We start from the raw sequence: 22,939 nt of genomic DNA on the forward strand, positions 1-22,939 counted from the left end.
GTTTACTAGAAGTTCAGGTTAAACTGGAGTTGAACTCGATATGAGAAATTGGCCCTTAGTCTTACCAACCCTAGGATAAGTGGGTTTACAATTATGGGGGGGGGTCATGACCCCCGTGACACCCCCCTGGATCCGCCAGTGCTCGCACTCACTTTCTACGCTCCACTCTGAACGTACACTAAGTGGGCGCTCACAACGAGGCGCCGACCCTCGCTCCATAGTATCGCCACAGTATAAAGAGGGACAGTAAAACCTCTTCCATGTCGGCACTTTGAACTCAACAAGTAATACCGGCAGTACGCAAGTGGTATCGCTCGTACCTACCATAGTATCGATCGCCAGGTAAGGTAAAATAAATGCATAAAGGCAGGTTGACATTACTAGTGAATAACGAACGTGGCCCACGCTTACGTATTTTGCCCGTGCTATTGTTAGATATTTTATTATCTATTTTCAAACTCGAGCAGTACATTTGTATCTATACATTGCATAAATAAAAAGGTAGGTACTGATCGAGTTACTGATCGAGGTACTGATCGCTAAAAGTCGAGGACATAACAACAAAAGTTGCCAAACTTAAATGGAGCTTTGCAGGCCACACTGTTAGACAAAAAGACCAACGTTGGAATGCCACGATACAACATTGGAGACCTTACCAAAGTAAACGACCGAGAGGAAGACCACAGATGAGATGGGTTGATGATATTAAAAGAGTAGCCGGAACGAATTGGAAATATGTTGCTCAGGATAGAGACCGATGGAAGGAGTTGGGAGAGGCCTATGTCCAAACGTGGACGATAGAAGGCTAAGAAGAAGAAGAAGAAGACTGATCGAGTTTGAAAATAGATAATAAAATATCTAACAATAGCACGGGCAAAATACGTAAGCGTGAGCCACGTTCGTTATTCACTAGTAATGTCAACCTGCCTTTACTAGTGAATAACGAACGTGGCTCACGCTAAGGTTTTTTGCCCGTGCTATTGTTAGATATTTTATTATCTATTTTCAAACTCGAGCAGTACATTTGTATCTATGCATTGCATAAATAAAAAGGTAGGTACTGATCGAGTTTGAAAATAGATAATAAAATATCTAACAATAGCACGGGCAAAATACGTAAGCGTGAGCCACGTTCGTTATTCACTAGTAATGTCAACCCGCCTTTATTTTAAATGCGAGCGTTCACGAAGAGTACGAAGTGCGATACGTATCGTCGTCCATGTTAGCGAAATTATTCCGATTCGATTATTTTGCACAAAATTACTCAAAAAGAGGTCCTTATAATAAATCCACAGGGTGCCAGGCGGTGCCGTGGTCGAAAAATTGTTTAAACAATTTTTTAAACAAATTCACAAAAATATTTTTTTTTAAATAATTTTCCACCAATTTTTTTTAAATAATTTGGATCATTCTGAACAAAAAAGGTCTCTTTAGACCAGTAAGGATCTGTTTTTAGGTGGATGTGAGAGGTGGCATTCAGATTTTTGCGGATAAAGTTAGGTCATAACTTCGTTAAGGTGAAACAGTAGCGATCAACAGGTAGCGAAAACGCGTTCCAAGATTGTGGCTGTAATTTTGAATATTTTTTCGAGATATTTGGCACACATATTCGTAATATAATAAAGAATGGCGGTACAGAGCTAAATTTAAAAAATATATTATTATGTGGAAATTACTCTGTAATTAAATACAATATTAAAAAAACGAGCCTGTACCGAAAATAAGAAGAACAAAAAAATACACTTTCTTCAAATAAACTTTTTTATCCGATGCCTAGATTCCTTAGAAGAACTAAATTTCATTAAAATTGACTTACTAGATTTTGCATAATAATTTTGCAATCTAAACTTTTTTTAAAAAATTAAAATTTTTTTAAATCTTGCACAACAAAAACTAGAACATACACAGGTTTGTCAATTTTTTTACATATAAAGTACTCCACCTATTTAATTCACTTTACAGAATTGAAATCGGATTATTTAAGCAGCCTCAGCAATGTTTTAAAGTTATAAACAATTTTTTGGCTTATAAGCAAATTAGTGCTGTGGCCAGGAGGGGGTGCTACGGGCTCCTTTATTTAGATGGACTTACCCAAGTTTTTTATGTATTTTGACCCGTAGAACACGAATTCTTTGGGTAACAGTTGATCCGGATGTCGATAAGATTGTTATAAACAAAGAACTTGTGGAATTACATAAAATCGATTTTTTGCAAAATAAAACACTTTTTGGATTTCTTGGGTAATTCTGAGCAAAAAATGTTCTTACAAGTTTTTTCGTAGGATGCATAGTTTTCGAGATAAACGCGGTGGAACTTTCAAAAAATCGAGAAATTGCAATTTTTGAACGCGAATAAAGTTTGATTAAAAAATAAAATAGCAATTCTGCTGACATCATTTGAAAGTATAAGTCAAATTATACCGGTTTTAATTATTTGCATTGCTAAAAATTAATTTTTTTATTATTAAACAAAGCTATGTATTTGTTTATTAGCCAAAGCCAACAAATTGTTTATAAATTTAAAACATTGCTGGGGCCCCTTATATAATCCGATTTTAATTCTGTAAAGTGTATTAGATAGGTAGAGCACCTCTTTATATGTAAAAAAATTAGCCAACTTCTAAATGGTCTTCTTTTTGTTCAGAAAGATTTTAAAAAATTTGAACTTTTTTGAAAACGTTTAGATTGCAAATTTATTATGCAAAATTTATTTGGTCGATTTTAATGAAATCTGGTACACGATTTAAGTATGTTACAAAGAATTTCCTAAGCGAATTACTAAGGTTCTAAGTGCCACCAAAGTGGTTAAAAAATATTGAATAACAACATACTTATTTTGCCCCCTTATTTTGTATTTATTGCTATATTGCAGAAAAGGTAATACCTTAAGACATTTTTTACCAGTCGTATATCATACAAAAATCTTTATTTTATTTCTTTCTCTACGACTTTGTTCCAAAACGAATCGTTTTAAAGTTATAAGCAAAGAAAACAGAAAAAAATCGATGTTTTTCGAATTTTTTAAATATTTTAATTTTTTTATTAATGTCCCGGGCATATTTGAGAAGGAGCACAAGTCAATTATTATTACTGAAGGTGTCACCTAACTTTATCTGCAAAAATCCGAATGCCACCTCTCACATCCAAAAATAGACGTTTTTTCGCAGATCCTTACTGGTCTACTTGTAATTTTTCTCTAAAATTGATTGTTGTCGAGTTATACGCGATTTAAAATTTGAAAAATGCGAAAATAGCCATTTTCAAGGCTTAAACTCGATTAAAAATTGTTATTATGAAAGTCAAAAGTGACCAAATCAAAGTTTAAAACCCCTGCTTCAAGATCCTGAAAAAAATTTTGTCATTATTTTATTACAAAGCTGTTATTTAATTATTAACAATTAGCGCTATAGTCCAGGCTGTATCGTCGCCCCCGTTAGCGAAATTATGTCGATTAGATTTTTTTGCACTCAAAGCACTTAGAGTTAGGTACTCAAAAAGAGGTCCTTATAACAAATTCACAGGGTGCCAGGAGGTACCTTGGTCGAAAAATTGTTTAAACAATTTTTTAAAACAAATTCACAAAAATAATTTTTCCACTTCGAACAATTTTTGTTAACTTAGAGTTACTTACAAAGAACAAAGCACTTAGAGTTACACAAAAAGACGTCCTTATAACAAATTCACAGGGTGCCAGGAGGTACCTTGGTCGAAAAATTTTTTAAACAATTTTTTTAAACAAATTTACAATAATAATTTTTCCACTTCGAACAATTTTTCTTAGATAATTTTAGTCATCCTGAGCAAAAAAGGTTTCTTGTGATTTTTTCTCTAAAATTGATTGTTGTCAAGTTATACGCGATTTAAAATTTGAAAAATGCGAAAATCGCTATTTTCAAGGCTTAAGCGTATCACGTATAACTAGACATCAATCAATTTTAGAGAAAAATCACAATAGACCTTTTTTGCTCAGAATGACCCAAATTATTTAAAAACTATTTGTTTGAATTTAAAAAAATTATTTTTGTGAATTTGTTTAAAAAAAATTGTTTAACAATTTTTTGACCACAACACCGCCTGGCACCCTGTGGATTTCTTATAAGGACCTCTTTTTGAGTTGCTTTGTGTAAAAAAATCTAATCGAAATAATTTCGCTAACGGGGGCAACGATACAGACTGGACTATAGCGCTAATAGGGAACTTGCACATGTTTTTTTGTTACATAATAATGTTCAGTTTTGTTTAAAAATGAGATTTCCAAAATTTCACGCTTCAAAAACTCGTAATAACTTGGAAATACATATTTAAAGTCTTCTGCGGTATAAAATAGTTCATACGACCCGTGACGTCACATAGTTTTACATTAGTTATTATTATGGTTATATTTCGCTGTGTCTAGGTACACTCTAACGTGTACGCAAATAAAAAAGTTAGGTACACGCGAATTAAACTTGATTAAGCCAGTGACTTCATTATTTAACGTACGCAGTGACTGTATATTTTGGTACATGCTATTTTGATATGTTTAGTGTTTGTTTGATAGAAAAATACTTGTTTAGGGAAGGGAAGCAGAACTATTTAGATGTTTCAAACTTAATTGTAATAAATCAATGTATATATAAAAGTATATATTTAGGTTAGCAAAATAAATATATGTATTTAGTTGATATGACACGTACAAAATATTGCTAAAATAATTTTTATACGTAAGTTAATTATTATAATCAACTATTCTAAATGGGAAATAAGCCACAATTTAACTAAAAAAATGATTTTATTAACGTTTCGACGTCCAAATCGGATGTCATTGTCAAAATACAAAAATTAGTCAGATTAAATAAATTATTAGAAAAATTTTTTACTAAGCAACACCATTTTTGTTTAATTTAATAATATTTTGTATTTTGACAACGACGTCCGATTTAGACGTCTAAACGTTAATAAAATCATTTTTTGGTTAAATTGTGGCTTAGTTCCCATTTAGAATAGTTGATTACAAAAATGCCACAAGGATAATAGCTTCAGAACAAGTTAATTATTATTGTGAAAGCCTTAGGTCTTCTTTTTATTTTAATCTTTTACGGTAATACATACTATTTCACTTATAACTAAAAAAAATATATATTAATTTATAGTCTCTTATCTTTTTCGTACTGTTTTAAAATGTTCTTAAACACATTAAAAGAACTAAATAATTGTCCACACTCCGTAGTTAATTTAAAAACAAACACTAAACAAATAAAAAATAAGAAATCACTGACACTCTAACTTTTTTATTTGCGTACACGGTAACGTATACCTCGACACAACCTTATATTTAGGTATATTCTTCTTCTCCTTCTTTAGTTTATTGGCCTCCACCTACTTGGGTATTTGGCAAGCTCATCGTCGTGGAATAAGTCAAAAATATTTATATTCTAATGACATTTATCGTATGTCATTGTAATAATATATACCAGTTTGCTAAAATTGTAGTTTTATACTGTTTTTGAAGGAAAGGAACGAAGGTTTACTATTGAAAATAAAACCATTTTGTAAAAGTACGAATTTTTCTATGAATAGTTCAAGCGATCAAAAACACTTGTAACGTCACATAAATGTATTTTCTACTGACGTTTATAACGTCTAATTTAAAATTATGTTTACTTTATTGGAAAAATGTAAATGTAAAACCAAGTGACGTCACGAAGCGTTTTGGACCACCTGTTTTAATTTGAATTTTTAATCGTCTTTAGGGGCCAAACGAAAGACAAACAAAACATTTTTATCTTTGATACATGTTTTAAATTATGTTGTGTTGTGATTTATAACATTTTTTTTCGAATTTAAAAATTTATGCAAGTTCCCTATTGTTAATAATTAAAAATACCAGCTTTGTATTAAAATAATGACAAAAATTTCTTCAGGATCTTGAAGGAGGGGTTTTAAACTTTGCTTTGGTCACTTTCTGACTTTCAAAATATAATTTTTAATCGAGTTATTAAATTATTAAGTCTTGAAAATAGCCACTTTCGCATTTTTCAAATTTTAAATCGCGTATAACTCGACAACAATCAATGTTAGAGAAAAATCGCAAGAGACCTTTTTTGCTCATAATGACCCAAATTATCTAAAAAAAATTGTTAGAAATAAAAAAATTATTTTTGTGAATTTGTTTAAAAAATTGTTTAAACAATTTTTCGACCACGACACCGCCTGGCACCCTGTGGATTTGTTATAAGGACCTCTTTTTGAGTAAGTTTATGCAAAAAAAAAAACGAATCGGAATAATTTAGCTAATTGGGGCGACGATACAGCCACGTCTACTAGGCAAGGATACGATGCCATGGTCTCCGTTGGCTAGAACAATAAAACAGTCTTAACGAACAGTGATATTTAAAAATAACTTTACTACAGGACCATCAGATCGCTGTTTGAACTATGAAGAAAAAATATACAGTTATATTTCAATTGTTGTTCAAGAACAGAGTTGTTTTATTAATTATTTATTGCACAATTTACTAATAAACAGTTATAACCGATGCCAAATCGTCAGCCTCATATGAAAAGTGACTAAGTCCCAAAATAAGCAAAAATGAGATTTTTGCGCCATCTGACTAATATTCGCATAAGTACGCATGCATAGCAAGACAAAAAAGTTAAAAAAAGTCAATAGATGTCGCTAGAACCACAAAAAAGAATTCTATCCAACTCCAACGAGGTTGGTGAATCACATGAAAGTTGCCAAAGTCTGTCATTGAGGTTAGATGTACTTTTGCTGCTGCTGTGTTATATCTACAAGAAAAGTATCATAAAGGAAATAGTGTAAATAAACTTATTGAAGGTAAGTTCAATTCGATCATATTATTATAGATTTGTGTTAAATAGGTACATTTAAGTAGCATTATTATCCTTAAAACCCACATTCCTTTTTCTTGTGGGTTGTAGGACTTAAGCATTTTTCACAGTTTAGTTTTGGAGACTTTTAGGGAGTTACGTATATTTCTTTAAATGGGTTTTTTTCATCTTCTGTAAAATTTGTTAATTGGACTTTTCATATGAGGCCGACGAAATTTCTGTACAAAATTATTCCGTTTCTCCATTTATTCTATTCTATCTCCTTAGGACACAATTCCCATTCTACGCCAACTTCAAGATCGAGCCTCAAACTCTGAAACGACGTGGACTAAAAAGAACGTCATGGCCGACCTTTTTGATGGCCCGTATATCAAAGTTGTGACATGCTAGAACGTAGCAAGCAAGATATATTGGGTCAGGAAGGCCATTAAAAATTTCCCATTGAAAGTATAATATATATATGAGTGAGATAACAATGCACAGCTAAAAGCCAACGACTCATTTTTAGTTTTAGGCTAAAGTTTTACTTGAATTAAACAAAACTGTATCACTCTTATTAATAATTCTATATATTTCATAATAGACGGAGAGGCAGCGCCGAAAAATCTCTCTGAATTTACTAAAGCTATTTCACAGTTGATTACCATGATTGTGTAAAGAAACATACTGCGGTCGGTCAAGCGAAACGTAGAACAGGTGGTACTGACAGCTTGTCAAAGTTTCTTACCTGCGGAGGTAATTAAATCCATTTACTAAGGTTGAAAGTCAGTACACACATTCTAAATTGAATATAAATAAAAATTATTATAGTCGGTCAGCTGTATGACGGGACAGAGCCGGTCGGTCGACCCCAATGAATGTACAGGGTTATGCACTATATTTTGACCCCCTTGTAAACTGATTTATTTACAGAATTAGAAAAAACTGTAAAATACAAAAGTTATTCAATTTTTTAATTATGATTTTTTGACATATACAGGGTCAGTCACCACTAACGGGACGGAAGATTACAGCGAAATGGTAAAAGATTTGAAAAAATTTTTAAATTAATAGTTTGTAAGTTGATAAAAGCTACATTTTAAAATTATTTTGAAATATACAGGGTGTCCCAATAAATGGCGGCGTATCAAAGTTTTATTTTTTCTTATGGAACACCCTGTATTTTATTGCATTTTTTAATTGTCCGCAAAAAATAAGGTATAGTTCCATAAGGCTTCCCTATACCTATGTACAGAGTGTTCTGAATTATGCTGACTTTTCTTAAAATGTAAAGTTTTAAAAGAAGGCTTATTCTCAAGTTAGAGGAACTGGTCCGAATATGGGCTATGTATTTTATATGGGCCACCCCACTATCTATGAAACAAGTAGTGCTATCTGTTAGAAAATGCCCAAATATACTAGAAGGCCCCTCTCTTGTCATATATTTACAGATTCCTCGACCAGTACATATATTGTTGTTACACAGTGTAGACCCTCTGATTTTGACTTTTGAAAAAATTTTATTGAGTAACTTTATATTACATAATATTTGTGTTTATTGACATTATTTCGGAATTGATATATTATGCTTTTGTGGCAGAAAAAGGAAGGAAAATGGTTTTAATGTAGGTTAGAAACAAAAAATAATTACAAAATCATAGGCTAATATTTTTCTTGAACGTACATATTTTGAAATATGGGCCCCTTGTGTGACGTAAATATAGGCTAGGGGCCCATATTCAGACCGCTCGCATAAATCTAGCAGAACTATTGGAAAAGGCATTATTTATGAAATGCCAGGCGGCAGATATAGCTAATAATGGTTTTAAAGTAACTGAAATAGGGCCAATAAATATAACCATTTTTTCTGATGCTGATTTCAGTACTGAGAAACTGAAATCTGAGAAAACTTTTAATTTGACTGAAATTTATTTGGAAGAATTGACAAGCGACCTTGCAAAAACGATTTCTTCAGAAAATATAACAGTTCGTTTAGAAGATCAAGGACCAAGTTATTCTAAAGACCCAGATCAACCATTAAGGAGCACAACGAACGCAACAACTGTGCCAGAACACCGTTCAAAACATTCATGAGTCCATTCGTTCTTTCAACTGTCCCATCAGTTACGAAGCGAGCGTCTTCAAGAGGAAGAAAAAATTCTTGTTCTCAAGTTATAATTTCATCTCCGTATAAATCAGACCTTGAATTATCAATTGAGAATATAAGAAAATAAAAAAAAGAACGGGGAAGAGAACTGTGTTTCCAATTGAATAAAAAGAAAATGTAAAGGCCAAGGAAGGAAAGGGGAAGAGAATAGTTTCTGCGCTAAAGCCAAAAGAAAATGTAAAGAAACCCAACAGAAAAATCAAAACCAAATTCAGTTCGGATGAAGAAGAGGAAGAGAAATTTTTGCCTGCTGACGAAGACCTTGACGTAGAACAGATAGGCCAGTCTTCTCCTGAAAGCAATGATGCCACATGTCTATTTTGTGAACAACAGTTTTCTGATGACACTAGAGGAGAAACGTGGGTTCAATGTTTAATGTGCAATCTCTGGGCACATGAACAGTGTTCCGGAGCTGAAAAAGACTCCTTACGTTTGCGATTTTTGCAGATAATTTTATTCTACTTTTTCACAGATATGTTTATTATTCTTTAATCATAAATTGTTAGCTAGGTTATTTCGTATTTTTGTCGTCAAAAGAAAATTTTGTTAGTTTTTGAGTGGGGCCCATATTTCAGACAGCCTGGCCTGGTTAGAAAAATATGCCTCACGTCATATTATTATCCGTAAAATAAATAAACTTTATTATAAAAAATACATAGTTAGTAGTTGTTTTTCTAAGGTCTTATAGCATGTATAAATGTTATGTAGCATTGTTATAAACATATAATAAGCAAGTTTCAATAGAAAAACAAATGGGGGGTCCATATTCGGACCAGTTCCTCTATTTAAGAAATTATAAAAATACTACTTTTACATCTAAATAGTTTGATATTGGTTAAATGTATTCCATGATTAATTATTAGATACACATTTGTCTACAGGGTGTTCAAAATTTACAGTTCCATTATTGGACTATTCAATGTGTCATATTATGCTTATGTTAAATAGAACACCATGTATATTAATAAACAATTATACTAAACAAATTTACCTCTTTCGAATGGTGTATGGATGTCCTATACCGAAGTGTCATAGTTTTTGCGTAATTTACAATTATTTAAATTCTTTATCTGTAAATCGATTTTAAAACAAAAGATGAAGTTAATTAATGTCATTGTATGACATTGTCATTTTATGACAATACGGTCTGGTAATAATCTTATAATTAATGCATCCCATGATTGATTATTACACATTTATTTACAGGGTGTTCAAAATTTACAATTACAGAACACCATGGATATTAATCACTTATGTAATAGGTACACATTCAAAATGTTTATACAACAAGCGATTTTAAATGATTTGTTTACATTATTTACATAGCTGGTGCTATAGAAGCAAAAACGTTCGAAATTCTTAATTTCATAAAAATATCATCTGAGGTAGTAGGGTAGGAAGTGTAGCATTTACAATATTTTTAATATAACCCCATTTAAAAAAAATCATCTTGGTCAATCCTGGTGACCTAGGTGGCCAAATATATTATCTATCCATTTATTTCTAAATTTCATGTTGAGGTTGTTCTAAGTGGAAGGTTTCAAGAAGGATCCAAAAAACTTGTTTTAAGAAATTTAAAAAAGTTGCTCCATTCAGATTTTCGTCAACAAAATATGGGTCGATAACGTACTCGCTCAGAATACTGCCCCAAACATTAACACTTCATCGGTTAACACTCGGTGTTGGCGATCAACAGTAAAATGTTTGTTTCCTGTATCATAATAAAGTGAAAGCTATGTCTATTAACTAGACGATTATTATGAAAAGTAGGTAGATTCGTCTGTACACAATACATTCTTAAAAAAATCAGGATCTTCTCCAAATTCTAAAGTCTATAAACGAAAAGTTAAACGTTCCTGTTCTGTCTAATGCTGTTGTAGTTGAGAGTTTTATACGGATAATAGTGGTTTTTCTTATATATTCTACATACATTCGTTTGACTGATTTCCAATCGACTCGAAATTTTTCTCGTACTAGTATTTGGGTTTTCCGTAACAGAAAGCAGTACATCAAGTTCGTTAACGTCATCAACGAACAAAAGATAACTGTCAATTAGTACAGACGTTTGAAAGTAGCTCAGTGTTATATTTCAATTTTAGTTTTGTATAAACTGCCTTTTGAACTTAAAGTGTGATATTAGTGTAAATTATAGTATAAAGTGAAAATAAGAATCAAAAATCACAAGCGGAAGAGGCTGTAAGTAAAAAATTTTGAAAATTAAATTATTTTAAAAACTGGCAACATATAATATTTAACAACTGTCAAATAAAAATATTTGGCAAGAGATAGGAGTAAACATTTTGGAACTGTAGAGGTGGGCGTTACTCCTTACGGTATAATAATAAAATAATAGCTGATAAAACTAAAATGGAAGTCAATATTCCGCCAGAACCACCTGACAGGGGAAAAAATTCTAAGATGTCAACAAATGAAAATGATAAGGTCATAAAAAATCTGTACACAAATAATGATAACGGACCTTTTTACGTATATATCGAAAATAAAAACGGTAATTTTGGAAAATTGCACCGAATCGGGACAGCCAGAATAATATTAAAGACAGTGCCGGAGGTACAAAATAATATTACATTAATAACAGTAATTGGTAGGAATAAAGTAAAAGTCGAACTTAATTCTTTTGAAAGTGCAAATAAATTAATAATTTCCGAAAAGTTAGCAGCAAAGGAGTATAATGTTTACTTACCAACATTCCTTATACAAAAAAGGGGAGTAATTAAGTTAGTTGATAAAGACCTGGATGAGAAAGAATTAATTAATATAATTCAACCTAGATATGGATATAAATTTGAGGTAGTTAATGTAAAAAGAATTAACAGAAGAGTTAAGAATTCAGATGGAAATATAGAGTATATCCCTACATCTACCATAATAGTATCTTTTAAGGATCAAACGATACCTCAGCAGGTAATTATAGAAAAAAGGATATATGAAGTCGAAGCATATATCCCCAGATTAGTTCAGTGTTTGAAATGTTTGAGATTTGGACACGTAAGTTCCCAGTGTAGAGGAAAAGATAGATGCAAATATTGTAGTGAAGAACATGAAAGTAATAATTGTACCGACAAAAAAGATATAAAATGTGCACTTTGTAGCGGTAATCATATGGCAACAGATATGACGGCACGTTGTCCAGAAAGGGAAAAGCAAAAAGATATTAAAAATATAATGAACTCAGAAAAACTATCTTATTATGAAGCCAACGTCAAATACAAAAAAAACTTTTCTACAGTGGTTAAAAGCAATCCAGCAACTACCTCGAGTTATTATACAATAGCAAAACGGAAGAGGACTGGAAGTATTAGTTCAAATACGAAAGATACGGCAACAATGGAGCAACATAAACAAATATTACGTAATCCCAATGTACAGTCACAACCGGTTTTTTCAAACTACCATAATATACCTGATTATCACAATAATAGTGATAATTTACAAATGGACAGTAAAAATTTTTGTGAAAATATATTAGATTTTATAAAAACTAAATTATATCAATTAAGTTATACTATGGACATAGAAACATTAGCAGCTTTAAAAAATAATATAGAGAAAGTAATAAATAACACTAATGGCTAATATTAATATGTTGCAATGGAACGGTAGGTCTGTTTTAGCAAACAAAGGTACTTTAGAAAGGTATCTTTTTGATAAAAATATTTCTATTTGTTTTTTATCGGAAACTTGGTTTAAAAGAAATATGAATATTCATTTTTCAGGATATAATATATATAGAGAAGACAGACATGATGGATATGGAGGAGTGGCCTTGCTGCTTAAAAGCGGTTTGACTGTTTCTCCAACTCCATTATATCATAAAATAAATAATGTAATGACTATTAGCATAGCTGTCCGATTACCTTCACGAAAAACAAAAAACTTATACTCAATATATGTTAAACCTGGATTAAGTATTTCACAGAATGATTGGAAAAATTTTTTTGGTAGTTTGAAAAAACCATTTTTGGTAGGTGGTGATTTTAATTGTCATAACGTTGCTTGGGGTTGTAGTACTACGGATCGTTTGGGGAAAAATTTATTAGAGGCCATTGATGAATGCAATTTAATATATTTAAATAATGGTAAAGAAACTATTTTGTCTAGACCGGGAAGTATTAATAAGTCGGCAATAGATATTACTATTTCTACAGCCGATGTTGCTCATTTATTTGACTGGGACGTGGATGATACGACATTAGGTTCAAATCATTATGTAATTTTAATGAAGATAAATTTGAATTATAACGTTAATAATATTAATTATACTAGAAAAAAATGGAATATAGAGAATGCAGATTGGACGCTTTTTTCTTCTCTTATGGAACAATATGCTGAAATTAATAAAAATAATAATGACTACCATACCTTTATTGAAGAATTTAAAAAATGTATTAAAATTACTGTTCCAGAGAAGAAAAAATCGTTTCACGCAAAATTTAATAAGAATTGGTGGAATCCAGAGTGTAGTAGAGCAATAAAGCAACAACAATTAGCACTTAAACAGTATAAAAAACAAGGAACAATTGAAAATTACATTAACTACAACAAATGCACAGCTATTACTAAAAAAATAATAAAACAAAGTAAAAGAAAAGCGTGGAGAGAATTTTGTGTCTCTTTAAATAGAAACACAAATATTAAAACCATTTGGAGTCAAATACGAATGTTAAATAATGCCTATAAACCACCCACAAGTTCAGTTATGGAAGGAGATTGGATAATAAATTTTTTTAATAAAATTTGTCAACCGGGTCCTGCTCAAAATATCATATACTCGACTAATGTAGAAGAACATTATTTAGTAAAATCATTTACTATGAATGAATTAGAAGCGAGTATAAAAATAAACAAAAACACAGCTCCAGGACTTGATGATGTTCAATATATCATGATAAGTAAATTGGGAGAAGGGGCTAAGAATATGCTACTGGCAATTTACAATAAAATATGGAATACCGAATGTTATCCATCAAGTTGGAGAGAGTTTGTAGTTTTACCCTTTCTAAAACCATACAAAAATCCAGAATTACAAGAATCATATCGAGGAATCTCGTTAGGATCTTGTATTAGTAAAACATTTGAAAGAATGGTAAAGTGGAGATTGGAGAAATGGTTAGAATCTAATGAAAAGATACCGGCTTCACAATTCGGATTTAGAAGAGGATATTCTACCACAGAAAACATAGGTCATCTAGTAACAGATATTAATCTTAGTTTTACTGAAAATAAGTCTGTTACAGCTTTATTTATGGACATAGAAGGAGCATACGATAATGTCAATCTTAGTATTCTATATAACAAAATGTCACTAATTGGTCTTCCGGAAAGTTTTAATAAAAAAATAATTAAGATGTATTCCAACAGAAAAATATTCCTAAACATCAACAATAACCTGTTAGGACCTCAAATTGCTAGAGATGGATTACCACAAGGAGGCATATTAAGTCCAGTATTGTACCTTATATATACACATGATTTAGAAAAAACAGCAAAATTTTCAAAAATTATACAATTTGCAGACAATGTGGTAATTTATCAAGATCAAACTGAAATTAATCAAGGAATCAAAAATATCAATGATAACTACATAACAATTAGTAACTGGGCATTTAAAAATGGACTTACATTATCTAAAGATAAAACTCAAGCCTGTCTATTTACTAGACAAAGGAAAAATGTCCCAGTAGAAATAAAATTAAATAATATAAATTTTCCGGTACAAAAATCTGTAAAACACCTCGGTGTCATTTTGGATCAAAAACTTCTATGGAAAGAACAAATAGAAAATATAATTAGGAAAACAGAAAAAGGAGTAAATATCTTACGAGCAGTTTCACATTCCACATGGGGAGCAGATCCCAATCTCTCTCTTTTGGTCTATAGAGCTTATATAAGAGCAATAATAGATTATGGATCAGTATTTTATGCGGACGCAGCCAACTGTTATCTACAAAAAATTGAAGTCGTTGTGAATAAATGTTTAAGACTGTGTTTAGGCGCTCTAAAGTCTACTCCAATAAATAATTTATTTATAGAGTGTTCTGAAATGCCTATGACAATAAGAAGATGCAAACTAGGTAGTCAATTTTTAATTAAATTACTTCATAAAGAATCCAATATAATTGAAAAAATTCATCGATTGTCAATACAAGATTTAATGAATAAATACTGGCAAAAAAAGAAATCACCTTGTATTGCAGAATGCTATAGACAATTGGCTAAGTACAAGGAAAATATTCACACTACATCAATAAACCTAAGCTATACCTATAAATTCGAAGAAACGATGAAAATAGATATAAATTTCCTTCGAGATTATTCGAAATATCCAAATCAAATAAGAAATCTAATGTTTGAAACAGATGTAAAAGAATTAGTACCAAATTCATATCAAATTTATACAGACGCATCAAAAAACAAGGAGGGAACAGCCTGTGCAATATATGATCCACAAGTTAAGTATAAAAAAATGGTAAAATTAAATATAAACACAAACATATATTCGGCGGAGTTAATAGGTATACTAGAAGCCTTGAAGTATTGTCAACATATTGTCACAAATTCAGAAATTGTTATAATAAGTGACAGTAAAAGCGCTTTGTCAAAAATAAAGCACCTGAAGATAACTTCCAAAGTAAATTATATTATTTTGGAAATAATCAAAAATATTAACAAATTAAATACAGATTTAAAAAAAATACGGTTAATGTGGGTCAAAGGACACAGCGGAATTATGGGTAATGAACTGGTGGATTCCTTAGCTAAGCAGGCTCTAAAAGAAGGGATATATATATTGACTACAAATGTACACCTGAAGAAATTAAAAATATTAGCACTAATATATATAAAACAATCTGGAGCAAAGAATTTGAGGAAATTAAAAAAGGTATGTACTATAAAGAAATCCAATGTACAATACCATCAAGACCATGGTTTGCAATGACAATTCTTCCAAAATACGCAGTGAGACAAATATGCCGGTTAAGATTTAACCATGCATTGATTCCAACATATCTACATAAAATTCATTTAAGAGACAATCCATATTGTCAATGTGGAGAAATAGGTGATGCTGAACATATGATTTTAAATTGCCCTCTAATACAAATAAAAATAAATATGCTTATAAATAAATTATACAGTTGTAAAAATATAACACACCCAATAAATTTAACATATATATTATCACAAATTAATAATACAGAATTAATGCAATTATTTATAGAACATATTAAAAATATAAAAATCAAATTATAAACTAACTAACGTAAAGACCGAAATTAAAATCTATTACAATATATAAGTAAAACTGTGTTTTTGCCTGATGTGGTATTCCCACTGATCAGTGGTCATTCCTTATAAAGTATGTAGAATAAGTAGGATAGAAAATGTTGAGTAGATAAGTATAGGAAAATATTATTGTAAAATAAATGAGCAAAATTGGTGAATCGGCGAATGAGCTTTGAAGGGCCCGTAGTCATACAACTCCAAAGAAAAAAAAACGTCATCAAAAATAAATGGTTTATTTTTATTTAACTTTTCGTATCTATGCAACATTACCATTAGCACAGAATCTATCGAGAAATCTCTTAAAAACGTCCTTTTTGTGTGTCTTCTATCAGGATACTTTTAAGCGTAAACTTTAGAAGCTAAGAGACAATTTTAAAAATATTCTCCAATGCAAAGTATTTAGCATATCTACTCTTTCATAGATAGCGTGATTATTCATTTTTAGGAACAATTAAATTTGAATGTAATTGGCCCTGCCAAAGCCATTTTTAAGTAAAAAAAAATTTGAATTTCATACACGGATGTTTATAGCTTTGATAATTACCAGACCGTACTGTCATAAACTGACAATGTCATACAATCACATTAATTAACTACATCTTCTGTTTTAAAATCGATTTACAGATTAAGAATTTAAATAATTGTAAATTACGCAAAAACTATGACACCTAGGTATTGGACATCCATATACCATTCGAAAGAGGTAACTTTGTTTAGTATAATTATTTATTAATATACATGGTGTTCCATTTAAAATAAGAATCATATGACACATTGAATACTCCAATAATGAAACTGTAAATTTTGAACACCGTGTAGACAAATGTATAATAATTAATCATGGAATACATTCAACCATTATCCAACTATTTAGATGTAAAAGTAATGTTTTGATAATTTCTTAAATAACTTGAGAATAAGCCTTTTTTGAAAGTTTACATTTTAAGAAAAGTCAACATAACTCAGAACACTCTGTACATAGGTATAGGGAAACCTTATGAAACTATACCTTATTTTTTGCGTATAATTAAAAAATGCAATAAAATACAGGGTGTTCCATAAGAAAAATATAACTTTGATACGCCGCCATTTATTGGCGCACCCTGTATATTCCAAAATAATTTTAAAATGTAGATTTTATCAACTTACAAACTATTCAATTTAAATTTTTCTCAAATCTTTTACCATTTCGCTGTAATCTTCCGTCCCGTTAGTGGTGACTCACCCTGTATATCGTACTAGTGACGTCATCCATCTGGGCGTGATGACGTAATCTACTATTTTTTTAAATGAGAATAGGGGTCGTGTGCTAGCTCATTTGAAAGGTTATTCAATTCTCTATGCAGTAATATAAACATTAAGATGATTATTTATACAGGGTGTCCAAAATTTTGTTTGAATTATTAATTAAACAATTAATTAAATTAAATTTTTTTTGACACCCTGTATAAACAATCATGTTAATGTTATAATACTTAACAGGAAATTGAATAACCTTTCAAATGAGCTAGCAGATATGAAGAAACGTGTTTATCGAGAGGAACCATCTTACGAACAATTCAGGTGTAAGAAGGTGAAGTGTCAAATTGCTGTCAATGATGACATAGAGTGCCATAGAATGTTTTCATGTGTAATTTGTTTATATATTGTAGGTCAGTCCTTTGGTTTCTCCTGTATTTTGCTGATAATGGCTCGTGTTGAGCCGAAACGCGTCCAGTATTTTTAATATTTAGCTTTTTAATAACAATTTTGTGGTACGTGTACCTTCATGGAGTTGAGTACTTTGTTACCTTTTGACCACATTTGTGAATTATGGATACTTATTTTCATGGGTTTTGAAGATATATTTGAAAAGAATTTTATTTATTAGCTAATAGGACATTTCTAAATAACGTGACATATTAGTCTCATTAAAAATCCCGGTACTTCTCGAATAACTCTCGGCAAATACCATCACAGCCTTAATCGGCTTTAGGTTATTTAAGATGACATTGGTGAATGTCGCGCTTGTAATTGGGCTGAGGTGGGCACCAGATAATGTACCTCGCCGTTTGCATTCCCACGTTGACGTCTGATTCACGATGCTATTTGATGGATGTGATTGGTACTGCTGGTACTTATTTTCAATGGAGATTTGCATCGCGCCGTTGACCATGAACGGAGAGGTACTTATTAAATGAACGCTAAATGTGATTTAAAATCATGGCATGGAGTTCGATTCATAGACGAATAAAGAAAGTGTATTAATGTTATAGAGGGTGAAACATGTTCATACCAATGAGATTCTGAAACTGTTTAAAAGTTAACATTAAACTGGAACAAATGTGTCGCGAGATAGAAGAATGGCATAGAAACCTATCAGTATTTGTCGTGGGTGACCCAGTCAAAGGCCTTCTCAAAGTCGATAAAACACATATATGGCAGTTGTTCTATATTCCTACATCTTTGAACCATGACCTGCAGACCGAATAATGCTTGTCTGGTTTCAAGATTCCAAAAGAAATACTAGTAGATACGTATAGGTCTCTAATGCCTGGTTGTACCGATGTACAGGATTATCAGCATCCGAAATAATTGCAAAACATATTCATTTAATTTTTAAATATCTTACAAAATAAACATCACGTTTGTTTTTAAATAATTAGGTGACACCGATTACTCAACATAAGTGCACCTAGTTTTCAATAAAGCTTTTCAACTATTCAATATTATTCTTAATTCACGGCCAGCATGTGTCAACATTAAAAACATTAACACTTTTCTAGTTTATTTATAGTTACAGCAAAGCATCAGGGATCATTCTTTTATTATTTTCTTATGGTATTATCATTCGTGATTCAGATTATGATTAGACAGTTAGACCTCAAGCCCACCAACTCGTTACAGATATTTAAAAGTGATCAATAAATATAGTATGAATAAATAGTGTTTTACCAAATCAACCCTCTCCTCAGGGTAACTACCCCGTAACTTATGGAGTTCTATTATACCAACAAATCTTAAGCTCCAGTTTAGCCTAGCTCAGCTTATAGAATAGGTCTCACTTACGTTTCACCATAAATTTAGATTCTTATGAAGGAGAATAATTTGTTAAGTGAATAAGAATTTCAAGATGCTTTGAATGAATTACAATTTCAAAGCCAGTGTCAGCATAAAGAAAGAAATAATGTAACTGACGAAATAAGTCTAAAGATGTTCACAGGTAAACAAAATAAAATAATGATAAGACTTTCCTAAAAAAGAATCAACAGAAAGTTAATGGCAAATAAAGAGTCATACGAGAATGGCTTAAAAATAGAGTAATACCTATTTGGCAGGAAATAGCAGGTTCAATAATTTTGGTAGGTAGGTACCTACCTACTGTCAAAATCACACATTAAAAGTGTGTTGTAAGAATTTTATAGCAGCCTTTCTGGAGGACATTTTGGAGTCAAAAAATACTTGTCAGAGTTCGAGAAAGATTTTATTGGATCAATTGTCGCTGAGGTTGTAAACTATGGGTGTAAGAAATATTATGTAACGACATAAAAGGCCCTAGAACAAGAAGTCGTGGTGAATTGGCACAATATCTTTGCGGAGAGCATTTTGAACGACTTTCAGTGGATATTCTCGGCTCACTTCCATTGACAGAGATAGGAAATAGTACTTAATGGTTGAAATGCATTAGTTTTTTAAATGCCCTGCCATTGCACCCTTTCCTAATCAAACAGTAACTAAAGTAGCAGAGATATTGATAACACACGTCGCGCAAAGACATTGAGTTCTTTTAGAGTTACAAAGTTCTGAGCAAGGACGAAATTTTGAATCAAAATTGTGGCAAGAATTAATGAAAATACTGGGTAGTAAGAAAACTCGCACTGGCCTCTCCATCCCCAATCAGATAGAATGGTCAAACGACATAATAGAACTGTCCTAGATTTTCCTCAAGATCTTATTTGTGGAAGATTGTTCCCCTGCGAAGAACAGCACTCATCCCTGACGTAAATGAGTAATGAGTAAAGGGGCAACAAGAGAAAGGCCTTTTTCTCCATGTAAAATCCCTTAAGCAAAGCTGCTCATCAGGGGCGGCCCGTCGGGGTAGGCAAGGAAGGCGCCGCCTACCCTCTTCAAATGTAGTACAATAATATAAATTATTAATATAAATTACTTATTTCAAAATTGTAATTTATAAATTTTGACACAATATCTACAATAAAATAGCAAAAATTATCCAAATTATTTTTAAAAATATCCAAAAAATTTTCTCCGTAATTATAATTATTGTACGCTCCTTGTAGTATCAGTAGTACTGTATAGATTCTATATTCTCCTTGGTCAGGCACTCGGGAACGTAGCCTGAAATAGAACGACGCCAACACCGAATTGACGTGCGATCTCTCTCTGTTTACGCTCGTAGCGACCGTATTCTACGATTTTTAACGGGCGGATAGGCACAGAGTCTTATAGCCGGACCTACAAAATTTTATCAGTTGCTTCTCTTGTATCTTTTGAAACTGTTTTAAAATAATTGTTTTTTGATTTTGGCTGTTATTAGTAGGTTAAGTATTGAATAAAACTAGGTAGGACAATTTAAATTTGTTTATGAAAACTGAATAATGTGTTATTAGATTATATAGATAATTAAAAATTTAATGCGAGGTTAATTGTTAACTTATCAATTTATTCGAATAGTAAATTATTATTTGATACATAAATAAAATAAGTAATATTTGACGTTGTTGAAACGTAGGTGTGTTAGTTTTATTGGTGGAAAAACTTTAGTCATCGAATATGAATATTTTAAACGATGTAATATGCAGTTTGATCGAGACGCCTTTTTCAAGGCGCCAAAATCAAGAAAGATTAGTAATTATTTCAATGGGCCGGCCTTTACAAAATTTAACAATTTTATCCACAGATAAGACAAAAGACAATCAACCATTTTCGAGATCGTTTAAAACAATATGGTATGAAAATCATAAATGGCTAAGCGGAAGTTATTTTAAAAATTCACTTTTCTGTTGGCCTTGTCTGTTGCTCTCAAATTTGAAGCAAAATGTTTGGGTGAGTCAGGGATATTCAGATTTGAAAAATTTATCAGCTAGTGTAAAAAAACATGAATCTTCGAAAGAACATTTAAACAATTGCTTAGATTTAAAACGGTTAGAAAAAAATTAAAAAACTACTGACAGTGCTTTCGCTGGACATATTTCTCTATCTAATAAGATATATAATGAAGAAGTTGAAAAAGATTGAAGAAGTTGAAGAAATTGATGTTACAATTCTTTTAGCAAAACAAGAACTTACATTTCGCGGTCGTGATGAGAGCCATAATTCTTCGAACATGGGTAATTTTAAAGAAATTTTTAATTTAGTAGTTAAACGCGATCAGGAAATCCAGGATCATGTTAAAAAATAGAAGGGGTGTTCACGGGTTTGTCAAAAACAATACAAAATTATTTAATAGATTGTCTTGCCGATTACGTAAAAAATGAAATTTCAACAGAAATTAATGAAAGTAAATTTTTTTCTATACTAGCTGACGATACTACTGATATAACCGAAAAATCACAGTGTACTTTAACAATCCGTTTTGTTAACAAAGTTGGTCAGGTAACAGAAAGATTTTTAGGGTTTTTTGATGTTATCGATAATAGATCTGCAGACGCTCTATATAGTTTAATTTCAAACGTGGTGCAAGTGTAATGGCTGGCTCTTTAAACGGATTACAATCAAAAATTAAAGTAGATGCTCCAAAAGCAATTTTTACACATTGTTGCGCTCATAGATTACATTTAGTATTGCAAGACGGCTCAAAATGTATTACAAACTGCAGGATATTTTTTGTCGCCTACCCGAAGTATATGTGTAGCCTACCCGCATACTGAGGTCACGAGCCGCCACTGCTGCTCATTCTGCTCAATTTTGACGCGTTTTCTGGTGGAGGCGCAACGGCTCGCCTGATAGTGAACATTTTTGTTCAAAGAAGATCAGGACTTATTCAAGCTGATCAGGCGCTGTTCTAAACCTGTTCAATGCTCCAGCTTCGAACAGGTTTTGATCAGCTTTGAACAAAATTTTGCTCTATGAGGCGAGCTGTTACGCATTCGCCGGAAAATGCGTCAAAAGCAGAATGAACCTTAGCGTTCTCTTATAGGATTTTACCTGGAGAAAAAGGCCCTTGTTTCCCCTTCACTTAAATTGAATTAATAATTGGAAAAATTCTATGAATTTGCTCGTAAAAGTTTGAAGCTTCAAAGTGATAAAGCCAAGGCACCCTGTTGGGCCTGTTGGCTTCAGTCGGTCCCTGATTCAAGTCAAATAACAACTATATAAGAAGAAACAGTGTTAAGACAGTTCCGTATGATACAAAAAGTCCGCTACCGAGAAAGAATGAGAATTAAATCCAGATTGTTCTATAGGTCATCGAAATATCCAGAATGTCTCGCAAAGCTTGAAAGTATATAAACACAGGAAGTTGACAGTTCAAGTAGTAGTATGCTCTCTTTTTAAACCAGGAGGAGAAATGTCTTTTTAGTTTACTTCTCCTGGTTTAAAAACAAAGCATAGTACTTGAGTGTTTGAATAGTTCTGTCATCCAGTTAAAGTTGTTGAATTCTCGGTAGGTACCCACATATTACTTACTAGTAAAATTTGGTTAATAAATTAATTT

Source organism: Diabrotica virgifera, chromosome 4 (assembly GCF_917563875.1).
Source record: "Diabrotica virgifera virgifera chromosome 4, PGI_DIABVI_V3a".
Lineage (NCBI taxonomy): Eukaryota > Metazoa > Arthropoda > Insecta > Coleoptera > Chrysomelidae > Diabrotica > Diabrotica virgifera.